Source organism: Rattus norvegicus, chromosome 5 (assembly GCF_021556685.1).
Source record: "Rattus norvegicus strain SHRSP/BbbUtx chromosome 5, alternate assembly SHRSP_T2T, whole genome shotgun sequence".
NCBI lineage: Eukaryota > Metazoa > Chordata > Mammalia > Rodentia > Muridae > Rattus > Rattus norvegicus.
The window spans coordinates 104,202,401-104,208,643 of record NC_141538.1 but is presented as its reverse complement, the minus strand read 5'-3'; the positions used below and the strand labels follow the sequence as shown (position 1 = coordinate 104,208,643).

The window sequence follows — 6,243 nt, the reverse complement described above, 5'->3', positions numbered from 1 at the left end:
TGCTCGCTAATCCCTCACCCTGATACATCCCCTGGCCCGGGACTGCTTCCTTCATCTCTGATTCGAGGAAACAAAGAGCCTTTCCAGACACTCCTGAGAAGACTTGAACCTGGTCATGCATCTGCACCTCTTGCCACAGGGTACACAGGGGACATTTTAGCCAGAAATTCTGATTCTGCATCCATATCAAGCCACTGAGCTTGTTTAAAATACAAACAAACAAACAAAACAGTATTAGCTGCAGAAAAAGCCATTTTGCAGTTCTTAACACTAAAGGTCAGAAAGGTCACAAAGCAAGTGTCAAAGGTGTCACAACCACAGTGTATTATTTAACCTACTGCCTCTCTAGACGTCCTTACCTATCACTACCAAGGCTAGAGTATCAGAGGCACTGACAGAAAAAAAAAGACTTAAAAAAAACCTTCATATTTGAGAACAGGGTAATGAAACACAGAGACACCTCAAGGCTGTGAAACTCAACTCTGTAGCCACCTCCTGTCCCAGGCTGACCAGGTGAGTCAGCAGATCAGATACACTGCAGGTACACTGCTGGCAGGGCATCCCGCTGGACTTGGCACTGAATAAAGGGTTCAGCGAATGGGGAGAGCCTGGGACGACGAGTACTGTCGTGAGTGCTGTTATTTCTTCTCTAGAAACAAACTACGATTCTATCTGTCATGTACAGTAGCCACTGCAGATCTGAAGACAATTGTTTTTTTCTTAGCGGACAGGGTAGCCCGTATTTCTGGCTGACACAAGGAAGTAGCTACTATTTCCTCCCTCTCAGAAGAGAGAGCATAAAGAAGGAGCTGCAGCCAAAATAAACAGATGGCTGGATCAGGTGGGGGGCGCTGTCATGCGGTGTCACACAGGTATCTCAGACCCCAGGCAACCACACAGAGCCATTAAGAGGAGCCAAAACTCAGCAGAGAGTTCTAGAACCCCAGGAAACAGCGTGAGCCCTGCCCGAGGGAGGTCGCGTCAGAATTGTCACTGATCCAACGGTAGTGAAGTTTGCACAGAGCAGGGCAACCCAGCAAGATAGCAAACCTGGACACCGGGAGGACTGAAAAAGAAGAAAAAAAATACAGAAGTGAGAGGAAGGACACATTAGCTGAGGCAGCGTAAATTAAGAGTCCCTGATGGCTGGCTGGTGGAGCCCCAGAGAGGGTGCTGTGCCAACTGACAGTTGGTTTCCACAGTCACGTCAGAGCCATTGAGGCTGCTCTTTGGACATTTACTGAGCATGTTGGGTGTCAGAGACCCACTTCTAGAGATCTCTGGTTCAGGGAATCCCTGTGAAGTGTTTAGAAGAGAGAAATGACAGGATAGCACAGTAACTATGAACCATGTCCTGAAAGATGACTAGACAGAGCCGTTAGGCAGGGATTGCTAGAGAGCATAAGGCTGATGGTGAGGCTTGAGCCGGCATTTACCAGATCAAGATGCAAAATTTATATCATGAGCCTGTTGTTGGGTAACTGGGTGGCTGTAGTTAAGACTTGGTTGCAAAACAAAGGAGTTTAGTTAAAGCAGCAAAGCTTTAGGGCACATTACCGATAAAGTGCAGCAGACGATTTTACAGAAAAGTGAGAGGCTCTGAGAGAACTATTGGGCTCCCTGAAGACTATCTAGGAAAGCACCAATGTCTCTCGTGGCACAAGGACTTTCCTTTTCCTGAGACAAGTCTCACTCTCTAACCCAAGGTTGTCTGGAACTTGCTGTAGTTCACGTAGGCCACAAGCTAGTGCTAGAAGGTATAGGCATGGGGCACCATCTTGGGTCTCATCCCCTTCTTTCTGAAGTCTGGCTTGCTCAGATGTCAACTTCAGGACCAGTTGTCCATGACCTTCTGGTTCAAGAGCCCGAAGGGTGTGCCTCAGCCCATCTCTGTGTTCTGATTCCAAATTCTCAGGACAGATAAGTGATTCATATCTACTAGAACCATGACATCTGATTGGTGGATTGATGCCTATAGCTCAAGTAGGGTACGTACAGATGCTTCATGATGTCTCTCTTCAAAGTGTAACAGAGTATGGGTAGGAAATGGAGACTGGCATGTTTGCTGCTGTGAGCTTAGTCATGTGATAGGAGACCTTCATCTTAAATCCTCTGGATGGACTTCTGGGTCCTCCTTGGTGCTCCCATTGGCATTGGTACAAGTATTTAGCTCATCACCAAAAATACTTTGATAAAAATTATCTTATTGGGATCACTCTTCATAAGAATTTAAACTATATTATTAAGGATTAATACTATAATCATGTTCATTGCTGAAGTAGCATAATATCTGGTAAACACATAGCTGGATACAGTTTAGTTGACCGTTGAAATCAACTGTCACCTTCATTGTCAATTTTCCATTATACAACCATGAGCATGTTGGGAAAAAGTCATGCTGGGAGATGCTGTGTCCACTGACAACTGACAACATAGTATCTGTAGTCCACTGGTCTAAAATGATGTTCAGAATCCAGAATCCGAATGTATGCACTGGAGTCATAGCCCATGAGCACTATGGGAGAGCATCCTTTCTGATTCAAGACATTACAACAAAAATTCCAATTTGGACTTGGTGGCTTACCCAGTAGACATATATTCCTCCCATTGCTTCAGAAGTGGAGGTGCCAGCATGCCTGGAGAGAATCCACTTTCTGGCTTACACAGTCTTCTGACGTTGTCCCCTAATGGAAAAGAACAGAGGGAGGTGTCTTTATATAAGGCCACTAACCCCACTCATGAGGGTTCCATCCACATGATCAATTTCCACCTCCTAATATCATCATTCTGAGGCCTGGGGTTTTAAGATGCTAACCTGCATCTTAAATACAGTCAATACAAAGACTATAAGCACACTTGAGTGTGTCAGCTCAAACTCTCCTCACAGAAGGTATTCAGGGACTCCCTGTGGAGACCTCATCGCAGTGACAGATAGACTAAGTAGATGATTGTAGATGATTGTCGTCTCGATGGCAAAGAGGCCAAAAGATCCTGAGTGTACCTGGCCCAATCCACAGGAACTGCTGCCTGAGCGCCAGAGAAGGAAACTGGAAGCTACTGGAAAAAGCAGGGCAAGGGACAGGATGGAAAGGGAGGGGCTTCTTCCCAACCATGGTGTGGCTCTGAGACATTGAAATCTTCAGTTTGGGTCAGGGCAAGGCAGGGGTCTGGCAACAGCCAGATGACAGATTCAAACCATGTGACAGTGGCCAGCACAGGAGGTGGCAGGGCCCAGCACTGGCAGCAGTGCTCAGTGAACACAGAGGCACCTGGAGGATAAACACTGCTTAAGGAGCCTGTCAGGACACCACATCATATTGACAGGTCATATGCTTGCTAGTATTACGTCAACTTAACACAAGCTTAGTCATCGGAGAGGAGGGAATCTCACCTGAGAAAATGCCTTCACAAGATCAGGATGCAAGCAAGCCTGTGAGGCAATCTTGTAGCTAGTGATTGATGGCAGAGGGCTGGTCAACCCATTGTGGGTGGGCCTTCCCTGGGATGGTGGTCCTTGGTGCTATAAGAAATCGACATCCCTCCATGACTTCTGCCTCAGCTCCTGCAACCAGGTTCCTGCCTGTCCTGTCTGAGTTGTCCTATCTTCATAATGATATTGATGTGTAAGACAAATAAATCCTTTCATCCCCAGGTTCATGGTCTTCCATCATAGCAATGATAACCCTGACTAGGAACGTAGTGGGAACACGGGATTTACACCTTTATTCATTGGTCTACCCATAGGAGTGATGGAGAAAGGGCTGAGGCCTGCCTGTAAATTATTTCATTTACGCAAATAACATTTTAGATCGTGGAAACTTGATGCCATGTAAATTGTGGCATCTAGTTCTCTATCTTGACTTATACTCCAATGTCGGGGGTACTGCTCAGCTTACAGGCCAAATTCTATTTCTATCCTTAAAATTCATGTTGTATTCCTAACCCCTTTTACCACAAAATGTTAAAGTGTTTGGAGACAGAGCCCTTCAAGAGATGATGAAGTTAAGAATGAAACTGTAAGGAAGTACAATGTGACTGATATAAGAACAGAAAAATTGGGGTGAGGGAGGGTGGCTCTGTTGGTGAAGTCTGCTTTGCAAGCAAGAGTTCAGCTCCTAGAACATATGGTAAGAGCTGAGTGTGGATCCCTCTTGGAATCAGGGAGCCAGAGACAGGTGGCCCTTAGGACTCATTGACTAGCCAACTAGTATAATCATACTGGTATTGCTCCAGGCCATTTACAGACCTGTCTCAAATAAGGCGAACAACATTTCACAGGAAGGAAAGACATTAGAGATTTTTATCTCCACACATATGCACACACGCACATGCGTGCACCCACACAGAAAACTTGGGATGTTCTTTCGAGCAGAAAGAATGAATTCGTAAAGAAGCAGCAAGAGGATACTCACCAGAGGCCACGAACACAGGACAAGGGGGAAATCAGTCCTACTGGCACATCACCCCAAACTCAAGGGAGAGCTTAAACTTCTGCAGCTTGAACCGCAGCTTAAATTCCACAGCTACCCTTGTGTCGTTTTGTTAGGACAATCCTTCCAAAAGGAACAGGTATCCTGAGACAGGCCCTCTTAGAAGTACACCCAGAGAAGCCTGTCGCCAGGGGTAACAAAGTGCATCCCAGCAAGACAATCCAAGGGCACAAGAACATCTGCAGATGGAGAAGCATAATCATAGAAATGTATAGAATCCGCCCAAAGAATGCATGTGCCCTAGCAACAAATAGATAAAGTGTGGAAAATAAGTCAAACAAACAGCTCTGAAAGGGTGTGTGGTGGTTGGGAAAATAATCAAAACTAGGAAAGCGAGAAACTATGAGGAAAAAAAATCAAGTGGTGATTCAGCTGAAGGAATTATAGGACAAAGTTAAGAAAGTGCAAAAGCATGATAAGGAAATCAAAGGTGAGGAATGAAAGGGAGAGACCAGAGAGGCTAAGATAAATAATAAGGCAGTTTCCTAGCACAAAAGGAACAAGAGGTCAGTGCAGGAGCCAATAGGGTCTCTAAAAGCTGCCAGAGGTAATTTATTGACAGAATATGAAGACATTGCTAAAAATATTCAAAGGCTTCCCCCCTCTCCTTTCCTCTCTCTTGCAAAGGAAGGTGGGGACACACGCCAGAGCAGACATCAATTTCCCAGGAGTGGAAAGCAGACATATTGAAGGAAATCAGGATCGTGTCAGCACAGGTGATCAAGAAATTAGGACCTCAGAAAAACTGCCTAAAGTGTAAAGCCAGGCCACAGTCTCTTGAAATGAGGGCCCAGAGGCCAGCCAGGGGAAGGGGGGTCTAAGCTTATAGGGGCAGAAGGGCCCCGTGGATGAACCACTGCAGCACAGCAGGAAGCACTGCACTCCGTAACCCTCTTATCTCATCAGGTAGATAAGTTTCCATCTCGGTACAGGGTGGGTACTGGGTTCCGTCAGTACTGGTCCATGCCGATTCCTGATTGAGGGGCCTGTTTAGAAGATCCCCAGCATAACCCACCTTTTTCACTTTTTCCTTTCAGTGAAGAAGACTCCAGAGCAGAATTCTCAGGTTTCAGTTATGACACGGACTCAGGAGCCTGTGACTTCAGGACACTGATCTGAAAAGCAGGCCCAGCTCTGTGTTATGTCCCTATCCATGTTCAGAGATGACAGGGAATTGAAATCTGAGGCGACAGGGGAGATCCAAGACAGAGTGTAACAGAAAGAGGGAAGGAGGCTTCTGCCGTAAGGGAAGTCTATAAAAGCAACAATATGTAAACCCAACCGTGCTGTCAAACTTCTGCTGCTGGATCGTTTTATCAAGAGCATTTTCTCTTTAAAAGATACTATTTTTTATTTTTCAATTACACACACATTTATGAATATATCTCTCTCGATCTGTGTGTGTAGTGTAGTGTGTGTGTGTGTGTGTGCTTAAACACCTGTACATTCATATGTATGCAACACACACACACACACACACACACACACACACACACACACACACGACCCCAAAAATCTAATATAAAAAAGATAAAAACCACTAATTATCTTGGGTCAGAGGAAACACTTCTACGGTGATTTTCACAAAGAAATAAACAGAAGACATGATGCTTCATTTTGTGAACACTCTTTTACGAAAAGGAACCTTCAGATATTCATCAGACAAGTTGAGTGGTAAAGGAATTCAGGCTGGCGTGTACTGAAAGTCTGCAGCTCGATGCTAGGGGAAAGGAGACAATGCTCCTGCTTATGC

General features: G+C 45.3%; 1 long non-coding RNA gene across 1 annotated transcript; it reads right to left on the bottom strand.

Moving 5' to 3' along the window:
* Positions 1-236: 236 nt before the first annotated feature.
* LOC148005883 (uncharacterized) lies at positions 237-5,661 on the bottom strand. The gene is made up of 3 exons (XR_015620288.1): positions 5,506-5,661; positions 2,585-2,684; positions 237-1,066 (listed from the first exon to the last, which is right to left on the bottom strand). It is a non-coding gene; the product is annotated as an uncharacterized LOC148005883 (long non-coding RNA).
* Positions 5,662-6,243: the final 582 nt, after the last annotated feature.